Source organism: Pleurodeles waltl, chromosome 3_1, assembly GCF_031143425.1.
Source record: "Pleurodeles waltl isolate 20211129_DDA chromosome 3_1, aPleWal1.hap1.20221129, whole genome shotgun sequence".
NCBI lineage: Eukaryota > Metazoa > Chordata > Amphibia > Caudata > Salamandridae > Pleurodeles > Pleurodeles waltl.
This window is the reverse complement of record NC_090440.1, coordinates 11,330,342-11,346,664: the sequence shown is the minus strand read 5'-3', so window position 1 is coordinate 11,346,664 and position 16,323 is coordinate 11,330,342. Positions and strand designations below refer to the sequence as shown.

The 16,323-nt window shown below is 53.8% G+C and overlaps 1 protein-coding gene across 5 annotated transcripts in view; it reads right to left on the bottom strand.

Moving 5' to 3' along the window:
- The window catches only part of PACSIN3 (protein kinase C and casein kinase substrate in neurons 3), a 249,608-nt gene that overhangs the window by 179,876 nt on the left and 53,409 nt on the right, over positions 1-16,323 (bottom strand). The window lies entirely within an intron of this gene.

Here is a 16,323-nt window from a genome sequence, read left to right as displayed (position 1 = left end):
ACGTGAGGCTCATGGGAAAGAGTCACGGGGGGGGCAGAAGAGGCAGGCATGGGCAGCCGGGGCACAGCTTCCCTGGCACTGCCAGGACCTCTGCCCATTCAGTGCTGACACTGACTGGCGCCCACTGGAGGGAGCGGCCGGGGAGGGGATTGAAGTATATTTCATAATAGTGAACTCTCCCTTCTGTCGCAGCTCAGCTCCACGCCAGCCCACATGGCGGTGAAAGTTGTTCCCAAGCAGTGTTTCGTACCGTGGCATGCTGCCGGCAGGGGGGGCCGTGGACGCACCTTCCATGGGCCAGGACAGCGTCCCACATGCGCTTCCTGCGCGCCTCACGTGGGCTGTGGGACACAGACCTGCCCGGGCCTGCGCCTGCTCCGCCCGTGGCTGCTGGGGCACCACCCCTGCTCCGCCCGTGGCCGCTGGGGCACCACCCCTGCTCCGCCCGTGGCCGCTGGCGACACCCCTGCTCCGCCCGTGGCTGCTGGGGCACCACCCCTGCTCCGCCCGTGGCCGCTGGGGCACCACCCCTGCTCCGCCCGTGGCCGCTGGGGCACCACCCCTGCTCCGCCCGTGGCCGCTGGGGCACCACCCCTGCTCCGCCCGTGGCCGCTGGCGACACCCCTGCTCCGCCCGTGGCCGCTGGCGACACCCCTGCTCCGCCCGTGGCTGCTGGGGCACTATAGAAAAAGGACCTGGTCCTGCATCTCCAGAGGGGTGGGTAGTGGCTCCTGCCACCCCAGAAACTCCAGCTGGAACAGGCCTTGGTCCCCTTTTCTTGCAGGTCCTCCTCTGAAGGATCCACCTCTGGTTTCTTCAGGTCTTGTCTGGTTCTTGCACAGTCCTTTTCCAAAGTTTACCTGTGGGTTTGGGGGGGAAAAACAGGTACTTCCTTCTTCTCTCTCGGTCACTGGAGGGCACTCTGGTACTTAGTTCCTAGTTCCTCCAGCTCCCCTCTACAGATTCCACTTCCTTGGGTGGGGCCATGCCTTTTGCATTCCATTTACTTAGTATATGGATTGGTCTCCCCTTAGGGTCTCCATTATTTTCTGTTATTTCACTGGTTTCTATTGCTTTCTATGCCCATTCCTGATTCTAATGTGTATATAATAGTGTGCTTACTCACCTCCTAGTGGAGTATTGCCTATACAGTATTCTAGTATTTGTGTTACCATACTAAAGTACCTTTATTTTTGTAACACTGAGTGTTTTCTTTCTTGTGTGTGAGTACTGTGTGACTATAGTGGTATTGCATGAGCTCTGCAGGTCTCTGAGATAAGCCTTGGCTGCTCATCCACAGCTACCTCTAGAGAGCCTGGCTTCTAGGCACTGCCCACACTTCACTGAGAGGGGATACCTGGACCTGGTATAGGGTGATAACACCATAGGACACCCTGCTCCATCTGGGGCTGGGGACGGCCTGCTGTCTGCTGGGGACACACTGCTTCATGGGCGGGGGCCATGGCTGCTGGGGCACCCTGCTCCAGTGAAGGTGCGATGGGGCAGGCGTGGTGCTTCTGCACAGGCGGGTACTCCAGACTACTTTAGACTCGTGCAAGGGTTGGTGTGTAATCCATCCTGGGAGGGTAGTTGTGGGACACAGACCTGTCTGAGCCTGTGTTGGCACCACTCCCTGGCATACCTACCCATACCTGATGTCTGTTGCTGGTTCCTTGTGCGCCCAAAGTGGGGACAGCCTGCTCCAGTGAGGGATGGGGCAGGCGTGGTACTTCTGCACAGGCAGGTACTCCAGAGTGCCTAAGACTCGTGCAAGGGTCGGTGGGTAATCCATCCTGGGAGGGTAGTTGTGTAAACAGACTCTTGGCACACCGGTGCTTCCCGTGTGCCAGGGGAATCTTTGTGCATTTCCTCCTTTCAGAGTATTTTTTCCTTGTTTGCAGTATTGTTTCTCTCTCTCTCTCTGGTCCCAGCACAGAGCACAGCCAGTGGCCAACACACGGGAGGGGGCGCCCCAAACACACTAGGTGTGGGAGCATGAAACCAGAGAGGATTGAGGGCACCTAAAGGGCACAGCGCGTCGTGATCCGAGCAGTGCCCGGGGACGGGTGGAGCACACTGCACCCCCTCTATGCACGCCACCCACACCTGCGCATGCCCACCGCACTCAACCAATCCCAGCCACCATTCCACGCCATCGTTTTACATCCACCGGCCGTCCAAGCAGAGGCCCGCGTAATGCAAATCCGTGCTGACCCCGCGGCCTCGTGGGGGGGCGAAATAAAAACTGAATTGTTTCCAGCACTGAATATCACCTGTAAATTACTCCCAAAGTCAGTAACATTCATTTTATCAACCTCAGAGACTGAAGGTTAGAGTGAGCCCTGCAAAGATTTACACTCTGCTGGTTACATTCAGTCTTTTCCAGCTGCGCAAGGGGGAGGACGCGGGGGGGGGGGGGCAGGTTAAGGTATTTTTCATTAGCAGCTGCAGGAACAGTCTTTGCCGGGGGCCGTTAATAATACATTTTAACGGGGTTGGGTTCGACTAAAGAGGTGTAACCCTGGAGGCAGGGCTTCACGGGCAGGTTGTCTCAGGCTCAGAGGGCCCCTCTTCTGTAATATGAAAGCGAGTGTCCCCAATTCTGTAATCAAGGCGAGAGTGCCTCCACTTCTGTAATCCGAAAGGGAGAGTGCCTGCACTTCTGTAATCCGAAAGGGAGAGTGCCTGCACTTCTGTAATCCGAAAGGGAGAGTGCCTGCACTTCTGTAATTTGAGAGAGTGCCTACACCTCTGTAATCCGAAAGGCAGAGTGCCTACACCGCTGTAATCTAAAAGGGAGACTGTTTGTACTTCTGTAATCTGAAAGAGAGCATGTCTGTACTTCTGTAATCTGAAAGAGAGCGTGTCTGTACTTCTGTAATCTGAAAGAGAGCGTGTCTGTACTTCTGTAATCTGAAAGAGAGCGTGTCTGTACTTCTGTAATCTGAAAGAGAGTGCGCCTGCACTTCTGTAATCCGAAAGGGAGAGTGCCTGCACTTCTGTAATCCGAAAGGGAGAGTGCCTGCACTTCTGTAATCCGAAAGGGAGAGTGCCTGCACTTCTGTAATCCGAAAGGGAGAGTGCCTGCACTTCTGTAATCCGAAAGGGAGAGTGCCTGCACTTCTGTAATTTGAGAGAGTGCCTACACCTCTGTAATCCGAAAGGCAGAGTGCCTACACCGCTGTAATCTAAAAGGGAGACTGTCTGTACTTCTGTAATCTGAAAGAGAGCGTGTCTGTACTTCTGTAATCTGAAAGAGAGCGTGTCTGTACTTCTGTAATCTGAAAGAGAGCGTGTCTGTACTTCTGTAATCTGAAAGAGAGCGTGTCTGTACTTCTGTAATCTGAAAGGGAGAGTGCCTACAATTCCGTAATCTGAAAGGGAGGGGGCGCCTGCCCCTCTCTGCACCGCTCGGGTACCCCAGGATAGTACATTTTCATCCCAGGATGCTACTGTGCGGTGTTTTGTTTTAACAAACACCTCCACGCTCAGGTGTGGGGTTTTCGTCTTTTTTTTGGGGGGGGGGGCATAAAAGCAGCTGGAGTCCATGGGCCCCACGGCCTGGGGCCTCTCTGGGGCCCCAGGGCCCGGGCAGGCCCATCCCAGCTCCCCTCGCTCCGCCGGAGGCAAAGGCTGTTCTTGGAAGAGGAGCCCAAACGTTCTTCTTTCACACACCTCAGTCACCCCCACACACAAGAGGCGCCTCGAGTCACGGACCGAGCCTCGCAGCGCTTTCCAGCCGCTGGACTAAGCGCCTCGCGCCGACACCCGGAGTATGAAGAGAGAGAAGAGAGGGAGAGAGAGGGAAGGAGAGAGAAGAGAAGAGGGAGAAGAGAAAAGAGAGAGAGAAGAGAGGGAAGGAGAGAGAAAAGAGAGAGAGGGAGATAAGCAGAGAGGAGGAGAGAAAGGAAGAGGAGCGGGACGGAGAGAGGAAAGTTAAGAGAGGAGAGGGACAGAGGTGGGAAAGGGAGAGTGATGCGGAGAGAGAAGAGAGGGAAACAAAGAGGAAGACATGGGAGAGAGAGAGGAAGAGAGGAGGGAGAAGGAGGAAGAGTGGGGAGAGAGGGAGGAAGAGTGGGGAGAGAGGGAGTCTGCACTTTTATCCACCACCCAGGCACAAGCAGACAGGGGGTGAGGTAGACAGGGTCTGCACCTCTCTCCACCCCTCCCCCCGCCCCCCACCCATGACACAGAGACAAGCGCTCCCTGGCCCGGCCCGAACGGTTTCTTTGTGATATGGAATCATACATCGGGGCCAACAGGACCACAAATCCCAGAATGCAATCTGAAACTCTGGCTACATCGGCTGCACGGGGGCTGGAGAGCTCTGACCCCCGGGACCACTCGTACCCAAAGAGGGCCCTCTATATCGAGGGCCCACTCCCAGAGGAAGATATGGGTGTCTCCTGTTCACCCCAAGTGCTGGGTAGCACCCCACTGGTTACATCTAGTGACCGAGTCCACAACAATTTCAATAATCCCTTTAGCCTCCACCATTTTGGGGAGATTGGTTTTTACATTCACCGTGGACCTTACATCCTAGTTCCAAGTAATTACTGGTCAAGGTCAAGCCTGTGTGTCCAGTGGCTGCAACTAGTTCACATGCGTAGGTGGAAGGGGCCTACCATGAGCTTATCTGTGGCATCGAGACCCTGCATTACCTTACCTCTGGCCCCTATACCCTGCATTGCCTCGCCTCTGACCCCCAGACCCTGCATTGCCTTGCCTCGCCTCTGACCCCCAGACCCTGCATTGCCTTGCCTTGCCTCTGGCCCCCAGACCCTGCATTGCCTCGCCTCTGACCCCCAGACCCTGCATTGCCTTGCCTCGCCTCTGGCCCCCAGACCCTGCATTGCCTTGCCTCGCCTCTGACCCCCAGACCCTGCATTGCCTTGCCTCGCCTCTGACCCCCAGACCCTGCATTGCCTTGCCTTGCCTCTGGCCCCCAGACCCTGCATTGCCTCGCCTCTGACCCCCAGACCCTGCATTGCCTTGCCTTGCCTCTGACCCCCAGACCCTGCATTGCCTTGCCTTGCCTCTGACCCCCAGACCCTGCATTGCCTTGCCTTGCCTCTGGCCCCCAGACCCTGCATTGCCTTGGCCTCGCCTCTGGCCCCCAGACCCTGCATTGCCTTGGCCTCGCCTCTGGCCCCCAGACCCTGCATTGCCTCGCCTCTGGGCCCCCAGACCCTGCATTGCCTCGCCTCTGGGCCCCCAGACCCTGCATTGCCTCGCCTCTGGGCCCCCAGACCCTGCATTGCCTCGCCTCTGGGCCCCCAGACCCTGCATTGCCTCGCCTCTGGGCCCCCAGACCCTGCATTGCCTCGCCTCTGGGCCCCCAGACCCTGCATTGCCTCGCGGTGAGACGGTAGCCATAGGTCACCTTACATGGGCCAGAGAGAGATGGGGGCGCAGGGGCCTCTGAGGAGGGAGAGAGAGGCAGAGAGAGATACTGCCCATTCGCCACCTCAAGAGCCCGGGGACAGGCCACAAGTCACCTCACATGGGCCAGAGAGAGAGCGATGGGGTGTAGGAGGCTGGCCTGGTTTGTAGTGGGTACCAGAGGTACTTACACTCTGTACCAGATCCAGTTATCCCTTATTAGTGTAGAAGAGGTGTTTCTAGCAGCTTAGGCTGATAGAAGGTAGCTTAGCAGGGCAGCTTAGGCTGAACTAGGAGACATGCAAAGCTCCTACTATACCACTGGTGTCATATGCACAATATCATAAGAAAACACAATACACAGATATACTAAAAATAAAAGGTACTTTATTTTTATGACAATATGCCAAAAGTATCTCAGTGAGTACCCTCAGTATGAGGATGCCAAATATACACAAGATATATGTGCACAATACCAAAATTATGCAGGTAATAGCAAAAGGAAGTAATGCAAGCAGGGTAAAGTCACAATAGATTGCAATAGGAGCACATAGGTATAGGGGCAACACAAACCATATACTCCAAAAGTGGAATGCGAACCACGAATGGACCCCAAACCTATGTGAGCTTGTAGAGGGTCGCTGGGACTGTAAGAAAACAGTTAGGGTTGGAAAAATAGCCCACCCCAAGACCCTGAAAGGTAGGTGTAAAGTGCACCTATATTCCCCAGAAGTCGTGATAGGGGGATTCTGCAGGAAGAACAAACACCAGCAATGCAACAATAGTGGATTTCCGGACCTGAGTACCTGTAAGACAAGGGGACCAAGTCCAAGAGTCGCGACAGTGTCGAGAGTGGGCAGATGCCCAGGAAATGCCAGCTGAGGGTGCAAGGAAGCTGCCACCTGTTGGAAGAAGCTTGGAGTTCTGCAAGAAAGAAGAGGGCTAGGAACTTCTCCTTTGGAGGATGGATGTCCCACGTCGCGATGAAGCTTGCAGAGGTGTTCCCATGCAGAAAGACCGCAAACAAGCCTTGCTAGCTGCAAGGGTCGCAGTAGAGGTTTTTGGGTGCTGCTGTGGCCCAGGAGGGACCAGGATGTCGCCACTTAGAGGAGGAGACAGAGGGGGCACCCAGCAGGTCAGGGAGCCCTCACAGAAGCAGGCAGCACCCGCAGAAGTACCTGAACTGGCACTTGGAAGAAGAGTGAACCAGAGTCCACGCAAATTCACAAAAGGGAGTCCCATGACGCTGGAGGACAACTCAGAAGGTTGTGCACTGCAGGTTAGAGTGTCGGGGACCCAGGCTTGGCTGTGCACGAAGGAAATCCTGGAAGAGTGCACAGGAGCCGGAGCAGCTGCAAATCACACGGTACCCAGCAATGCAGTCTAGCGTGGGGAGGCATGGACTTACCTCCACCAAACTTGGACTGAAGAGTCACTGGACTGTGGGAGTCACTTGGACAGAGTTGCTGAGTTCCAGGGACCACGCTCGTCATGCTGAGAGGGGACCCAGAGGACCAGTGATGCAGTCTTTTGGTGCCTGTGGTTGCAGGGAGGATTCCGTCGACCCACGGGAGATTTCTTCAGAGCTCCTGGTGCAGAGAGGAGGCAGGCTACTCCGAGAGCATGCACCACCTGGAAACAGTCGAGAAAGCCGGCAGGATGAAGCGATACAAGGTTGCTATTAGTCGTCTTGCTACTTTGTTGCGGTTTTGCAGGCGTCCTGAGCAGTCAGCGGTCGATCCTTTGGCAGAAGGTGAAGAGGGAGATGCAGAGGAACTCTGGTGAGCTCTTGCATTCGTTATCTGGTGAGATCCCCAAAGCAGAGACCCTAAATAGCCAGAAAAGGAGGTTTGGCTACCTAGGTAGGAGGATTGGCTACCAAGAGAGGTAAGAGCCTATCAGAAGGAGCCTCTGACGTCACCTGCTGGCACTGGCCACTCAGAGCAGTCCAGTGTGCCACAGACACCTCTGTTTCCAAGATGGCAGAGGTCTGGGACACACTGGAGGAGCTCTGGGCACCTCCCCTGGGAGGTGCAGGTCAGGGGAGTGGTCACTCCCCTTTTCTTTCTCCAGTTTCGCACCAGAGCAGGGCTGGGGGATACCTGAACTGGTGTAGACTGGCTTATGCAGAGATGGGCACCATCTGTGCCCATCAAAGCATTTCCAGAGGCTGGGGGAGGCTACTCCTCCCCAGCCTTCACACCTATTTCCAAAGGGGGAGGGTGTTACACCCTCTCTCAGAGGAAGTCCTTTGTTCTGCCTTCCTGGGCCAGGGCTGCCTGGACCCCAGGAGGGCAGAAACCTGTCTGAGGGGTTGGCAGCAGCAGCAGATGCAGTGGAGACCCCGGAAAGGCAGTTTGGCAGTACCCGGGTACTGTGCTAGAGACCCAGGGGATCATGGAATTGTCCCCCCAAAACCAGAATGGTATTGGGGTGACAATTCCATGATCTTAGACATGTTACATGGCCATGTTCGGAGTTACCATTGTGACGCTGTACATAGGTAGTGACCTATGTACAGTGCACGCGTGTAATGGTGTCCCGCACTCACAAAGTCCGGGGAATTTGCCCTGAACGATGTGGGGGCACCTTGGCTAGTGCCAGGGTGCCCACACACTGAGTAACTTTGTACCTAACCTTCACCAGGTGAGTTATAAGTTACTTAAGTGCAGTGGTAAATGGCTGTGAAATAACGTGTCTGTTATTTCACTCAGGCTGCAATGGCAGGCCTGTGTAAGAATTGTCAGAGCTCCCTATGGGTGGCAAGAGAAATGCTGCAGCCCATAGGGATCTCCTGGAACCCCAATACCCTGGGTACCTTAGTACCATATACTAGGGAATTATAAGGGTGTTCCAGTATGCCAATGTGAATTGGTGAAATTGGTCACTAGCCTGTTAGTGACAATTTGGAAAGCAAAGAGAGAGCATTACCACTGAGGTTCTGGTTAGCAGAGCCTCAGTGAGACAGTTAGGCATCACACAGGGAACACATACCTATAGGTCACAAACCTATGAGCACTGGGGTCCTGACTAGCAGGGTCCCAGTGACACATAACAAACATACTGAAAACATAGGGTTTTCATTATGAGCACGGGGCCCTGGCTAGCAGGATCCCAGTGAGACAGTGAAAACACCCTGACATATACTCACGAACAGGCCAAAAGTGGGGGTAACAAGGCTAGAAAGAGGCTACTTTCTCACATGGGGGCGCAGGGGCCTCTGAGGAGGGAGAGAGAGAGAGGCAGAGAGAGATACTGCCCACTCGCCACCTCAGGAGCCCGGGGACAGGCCTCAGTGGGGCAGAGAGGCGGGGGCCACAAGTCACCTCACATGGGCCAGTTTGAGGGAGACGCAGCGCCGATCTCTGTCGTATTTTTAACCATAAAACACATTTTCATTTCACTAAGTTGGGTCGGAACCCTTGCGTGGTTTCTTGATGGAAATGTTGGCGTTGAATCATTAACACCTTTTCTGAAGCGTCCTCTGTTCGCTCTAAAGAACCCGCCTTGGCCAAACCTGGAACCAGTTTTGCCCTGGGGGGGGGGGCGAGTTTGCCCCACAGAGCAACAAACCAACTTCCTGTGTGTGGTTATTGTAGAGTTTGCCAAGGGCGCCAGTGGTTGGCAGGAAGTCTAGGTCAGGGAGGGACACATGGCATTTCAGCCCCCCACACAAGGACCGGACAGACATTGGAAGTCCCTGACCTGGTACAGTATCAGTGGTTCAGGAAGCTTCGAGGGCCCAAAGCTGCCAGGTGGTCCACAGGGGCCCCAACAGGACACACACAGCAGGGGCCCCCTGGGGCTCTCACTCTGCCAAGGACTGAGCTGGACTACACGATGGCACTTATGGGGACCAACCGGAGCCTTGGGGACCCTCCCTGCCGGGGCACTCACACAGGACTGTCTCTGACGTAGTCAGAGGACTGAGTGCACAGTGCCAGGGCAAGTAGTTGGCACACCAGAGGGGATTCTTGGCAGAGGGGCAGCTATGGCTAGCTGGTGGCACACTGCAGGACATTCTTGGACTGGAGGGCACCAATGGTAAAACGCGGGGACTCCACGATGAAGGTCATTCTTGGCACAAGAGCCCCATGGAAAAATGCTGGCTCTGATAGACTAGAGATAATTCCTGGCATATGACAAGAACCACCATCTTTTATGTTTCAAGGGGGGTGGCAGGAGCCAGGCAACAACAACATGCAACGCTGGCCCTGACAAGCCAGAGCACTCCTTGGCACCTGGGTGCCCCTTGGCATATAGCAGACACCCATAACCTGGCACAATGGTGGGAATGAGTGACATTTGGGGGTCACCCTCTGCACATTAAGTAAATAAGGGTAACTCCTTAGGGACATCATTGATCACTGACTTGGCACATCAGTGGCTTTTGGGCAAATGTGTGAAAACTGCGCTATTTTAGCCAATTTGTTTTCGGGGGCTTTAGGGGAGCAGTCCTTCCCCAGGCCCCTCCTCAAGGAAGTCTGCAGTGCTTGCTGAAGTTTGGGGCCAGTGTTACACCCCAACACTTTAAACGATACCAGCTGCGGCTGGAAGAATTTCATCCCACGTGCCAGCATCTTACCTTCCGGGTACAGAAAGTGTGACGCTGGGAGATTTCATTGGTCTGGGCGCTGAGAGGCAGCGCCCCGTGACAGAGCTGTGAGGCCTGCTTCAAGCACCCTCCCCCTCAGCTCTTCACAAACAAGCTGCACATGACAGACTGGGCTAGTTCTACCCAGAGCCCCAGGCATGCGCACTTTAAGACTCCCCCCGATAGGGTAAAACATGCGTAAACTGTATGCGCAAGGTTCAGCCTCAGACTGGCAGGAGAAAGGTGGGAGACAACGCACGAACAGGCCAGAATCACTGGCACCAGAGTCCGGCCAGCCCTTACACGCAAAGAAAACCCCACCATTCATGAAACAAGCAACTTTCCTCCCCTAAGTCGTCCACCCAGCCCTCCCAAGACCTCGACATCTCCACTAGCTCTTGGCACAAACGACCAGCCCACTCACTGCCCCCACAGCCCAGACAGCACTTAATGACCAAATCAGCTAAATGTGTTAACGATTTATATCATCAGTGGCACCGAAGACCCACCCCATGGTCTCAAGGTGCTGCCCTTCAGACCACACCAAACCAAGGACACTCTGGTACCTTGTGGTGAGGCTCCTCAAACACCCCTGGACCTCAACCCTGCAGCCAACGGTGAGCAAGCCAACACAAGATCCAGTATCCCTCAGATCCCACCCAACAGAGACTCAGTAAATAAAACACACACTGCAAACCTGGTGCCTAGAGACTACACCAAGCCAAGGACACTCTGGTACCTTGTGGTGAGACTCCCTCAACGCCAAACACCCCTAGACCTCAACCCTGCAGTCAACCGTGGACAAGCCAACACAAGATCCAGCAGCTCTCAGATCCCACCCAACAGAGACTCACCGGATAAAACACACACTGCAATCCTGGTGCCTAGAGACCACACCAAGCCAATGATAATCTGGTACCCAGCGGTGAGACTCCTCAAACACCCCTAGACCTCAAACCTGCAGCCAACGGTGGGCAAGTCAACACAAGATCCAGCAGCTCTCAGATCTCACCCAACAGAGACTCACCGGATAAAACACACACTGCAAACCTGGTGCCTACAGACCACACCAACCCCAAGATAATCTGGTACCCAGCGGTGAGACTCCTCAAACACCCCTAGACCTCAACCCTGCAGTCAACCGTGGACAAGCCAACACAAGATCCAGCATCCCTCAGATCCCACCCAACAGAGACTCACCGGATAAAACACACACTGCAATCCTGGTGCCTAGAGACCACACCAAGCCAATGATAATCTGGTACCCAGCGGTGACACCCCCACCTCAACGCCAAACACCCCTAGACCTCAAACCTGCAGCCAACGGTGGGCAAGTCAACACAAGATCCAGCAGCAGTTCTCAGATCCCACCCAACTGGGACTCACCAGATAAAACACACACGCTGGTGACGCCAGGTGCCATCAGACTGGATTGCACACCAATGTGAGACTCATCCTGGAAAAAAAGACCACTCCAAAGGCTGAGACCTGAGATGGAAAACAGTCTGGAAATTAATATCCTTATGAAGTCCGGTGTAGTCACAAAGCCCGCTGGTGATGCCATACGTTGGCAGAGGCTGGCGCGACGGCGGACTGGTGCGCCAAAGGAATGCCTAAGACAAGCCTGTGTGATTGATCTGCACACATCGTGTTTGCACACATTGTTTTGTGGACTGGATGTTGAAAGAACATTTTTAGCCTGCTATACTGTATTTTAACATTTAGGGACTGCAATTCTGGCTCTTGGTGGTGCTATCATTTGCGTGCTCTACGCCTGTTAGAGCGGGACGCTTGTGTTGGCCATCTTGGGTCAGGGCGCTAATCTTTTGTATCAAGAAGACTATACGAGGCAGAAGCTGGTGCGACCGTGCCGCTGGTGCGCCAAAGGCACGCCTAAGACAAGCCCGTCTGCGCCCGTCCATGCACCGACTGCGCACAGCGCTAGCCATGGTGCCCGTTCTATACCAGGGGCCTCAGCGCCACTCTTCCCTACATTACCACCACCAGGACCTGCTGTACCAGAAAGGAACTGACACACATTGGTACGCAGCATAAAACTGCATGGGTGGTAATATAAGGGGAGCACTGGGTGTCGCTGGCAATGCTGGCATGGAACCCATCTCTTACTCGAGGGTGGGACCTGGGGCGCCTTCTCCACCACAGACCTGGACTACCCCAGAGTCAGCAGCAGCTTGGGGCCTTGCTTGCCCTCTGGGATTCAAGGCCTTTCATAAGCCAAGAGTCAGTACCAAGCGGGGAGGGGTTGGAATCACTCACAAAGAAAAATGGAACCTCTCGCCCCTCCCACTTGAGGGAACAGAAAGGCCTGAAATCTTTGGTTTCACTTTAAAAACCGGAAGAGGCAGTTCCTTCTCTGGGGTACTTTGTTACTGACCCCAAGACTATCATGTTCTCTCCTGCACCCCCCCGATAGAGGTATTTTTCAACATGGCCCACTCCAATTTTTATTTTAGGAGATTTTAATATAGGGCTGAAGAGGACCCCTCAAGGAACTGCCGAGATCATGCGAGGTATTGGGCCTTTAACAAAAGGTGTGCGGCCCCACCCATCATGGAGGGTCACACCCGCGATCTTATTTTCGCCTCAGATGGTCTTTCCTCAGTAAATGAGATCCTGGCACTTTGTTGGAAAGAGATCAGGGTGTGATCCGTCCATGTAAGGGGGAAGGATCCATGTCTTCCCAAACCAGCCCCTTTGCCAACAAGGACATGGAGGGCATGGCGCAAACTGAGGATAGACAGGGCCCCCTTTCTCCTTACTCCTCCTACCCTACCTCACCGTCACACCTGTGAGGTGAGGAACCCTTGTCCCAGGTCCGTCCTAGCTCCGTCACCTCGTGGGTCCATGGTCAGACTATTGCAGACACACTGTGAGATCCTTGGCAGGTCCTCGCAGGTCAGATCTTGCACTTCATACTTACTCCTTCTACCCCACCTCACCGTCACACCTGTGAGGTGAGGAACCCTTGTCCCAGGTCCGTCCTAGCTCAGTCACCTCGTGGGTCCATGGTCACTCCCACCTACATGCTCACTTCTCTCAAACTTTACTCCATCTTTACGTTCATTACTCAATTCCCGCCACAGACACTGGAGCGCAGGAGATCCAGGACCCGAAGGACCCTTCACTACAAAGTTCACTACAGGCTGTCCCTTCGACTACTCGTCCAGTCCTGCATTTTTAACGGATTCTCGTGTATGAAGTTTTCAAATTTTCATTATATCTGTATGGCTGGGCCTATTATATTGTTTTTTTTTGTTTTTTTTAAAAAGATCACAAAAAGAAAACCAAGTACCACCTAAATGTGGAAAACAAATGCTTACTAAAAAATACATTTACAAAACATTCACTCATATGGCCTTTCTGTTGTGCCAGGCATTCCATTAGTATTGCCGGTCTAGTGCACCTACAAATAGCTGGTGTTGAAATAAAATGTGACTGGCTTGGTCATGGAAGAGGAAGGAACTACTTTAGGTGGATGTGAACAGTGTGCTTAGACTGCAGAGTCACTAAAACGGACGCAGGACGAAGGGTTAACCCATCGCCACACCCAGCTTGTGGTTGCCGGAAGTGAACTGTGACTGGCAATGTATCAGGCCAATGGATGAAGCCTGCTGATGAAAAGCTTCTCCGTATAGGATTTATTTGGAAACGCAGTCTAGTGATGCAGCTTAAGCGGGCTTAAAAGCCTAACCTAAGCAAGCATTGGCAAAGCCAATAGGTCTCACCTATGCAAGAGCTTTTGTCTTTGCCAATAATCATTAACCATGTTTCACGCCAGCGTGGCTGCTGTTCAGTATGGCTGAAAGTTAGTGGGGTAGAGAAGTGTCAGAGTGAAGTGGCAAAGCGTGCATTAGAGTGCTGTGTACTGGAGTGACAGTGTGGAGTTGCGTAGAGTGCAGTGGCACAGAGTGGAGTTGTTTAGAGTGGATTGGAGTGGCCTAGACTGGAGGACTGTAGAGTGCAGTGGTGTAGAGTCGTGAAAAGTGTATTGGCATGGAGTAGAACGGTACAGGGTAGAGTAGAGAGGCGTGGCGTGGCGTGGCGTGTTCATGGTGTGGTAGCACGCTGCCGTTACAAAAAACACATTTTCAATTGAAATTACTATTACATTTGCACGGACATACTTCTACTAATAAAACTATACAGTGCACAAACAAAAATGTGTGGAAATTGTATCATCAAGTTTAATGATTCATTCTGGTCATATTAAAGTATTTGTTTTCAACACACTTCAGAAATAAAGCTAACACACTGCGTGTCACAACTAAGCTCACGCTAACACACCGCGTGTCACAACTAAGCTCACGCTAACACACCGCGTGTCACAACTAAGCTCACGCTAACACACCGCGTGTCACAACTAAGCTCACGCTAACACACCGCGTGTCACAACTAAGCTCACGCTAACACACCGCGTGTCACAACTAAGCTCACGCTAACACACCGCGTGTCAGAACTGAGCTCACGCTAACACACCACGTGTCAGAACTGAGCTCACGCTAACACACCACGTGTCAGAACTGAGCTCACGCTAACACACCGCGTGTCAGAACTGAGCTCATGCTAACACATGGCTTGTCACAACTTACGCTAACACACCAAGGGTCTCAACTGAGTTTACGCCAACACACCAAGGGTCACAACTGAGCTCATGCCAACACACCAAGGGTCACAACTGAGCTCACGCCAACACACCAAGGGTCACAACTGAGCTCACGCCAACACGCGGCGTGTCACAACTGAGCTCACGCCAACACGCGGCGTGTCACAACTGAGCTCACGCCAACACGCGGCGTGTCACAACTGAGCTCACGCCAACACGCGGCGTGTCACAACTGAGCTCACGCTAACACACCGCGTGTCACAACTGAGCTCACGCTAACACACCGCGTGTCACAACTGAGCTCACGCTAACACACCGCGTGTCAGAACTGAGCTCATGCTAACACATGGCTTGTCACAACTTACGCTAACACACCAAGGGTCTCAACTGAGTTTACGCCAACACACCAAGGGTCTCAACTGAGTTTACGCCAACACACCAAGGGTCACAACTGAGCTCATGCCAACACGCGGCGTGTCACAACTGAGCTCACGCCAACACGCGGCGTGTCACAACTGAGCTCACGCCAACACGCGGCGTGTCACAACTGAGCTCACGCCAACACGCGGCGTGTCACAACTGAGCTCACGCCAACACGCGGCGTGTCACAACTGAGCTCACGCCAACACGCGGCGTGTCACAACTGAGCTCACGCCAACACGCGGCGTGTCACAACTGAGCTCACGCCAACACGCGGCGTGTCACAACTGAGCTCACGCCAACACGCGGCGTGTCACAACTGAGCTCACACCAACACGCAGCGTGTCAGAACTGAGCTCACGCTAACACACCGCGTGTCAGAACTGAGCTCATGCTAACACATGGCTTGTCACAACTTACGCTAACACACCAAGGGTCTCAACTGAGTTTACGCCAACACACCAAGGGTCACAACTGAGCTCATGCCAACACACCAAGGGTCACAACTGAGCTCACGCCAACACACCAAGGGTCACAACTGAGCTCACGCCAACACGCGGCGTGTCACAACTGAGCTCACACCAACACGCGGCGTGTCACAACTGAGCTCACACCAACACGCGGCGTGTCACAACTGAGCTCACGCCAACACGCGGCGTGTCACAACTGAGCTCACGCCAACACACTGCGTGTCACAACTGAGCTCACGCCAACACACTGCGTGTCATAACAGAGCTCAAGCTAACACACTGCATGTGTCAACTGAGCTCACGCTAACACACCAAGGGTCACAAATGAGCTCACGCTAACACACGGCGTGCCACAACTGAGCTCATGCCAACACATAGCGTGCTACAACTGAGCTCACGCTACCACACAGCGTGCCACAACTGAGCTCACGCTACCACACAGCGTGTCACAACTGAGCTCACACTAACACACAGCGTGTCACAACTGAGCTCACACTAACACACCAAGTATCACAACTGAACTTAGGTCACACTAACACACCAAGGGTCACAACTGAGCTCACACACCAAGTATCACAACTGAACTGAGGTCACGCCAACACACCAAGTATCACAACTGAACTTAGGTCACACTAACACACCAAGGGTCACAACTGAGCTCACACACCAAGTATCACAACTGAACTGAGGTCACGCCAACACACCAAGTGTCACAACTGAGGTCACACCAACACACCAAGTGTCACAACTGAGGTCACACCAACACGCCAACACACCAAGTGTCACAACTGAGCTGTGGAGGAGGACAGAGCTTCAGGAGACCCCCTCAGCAA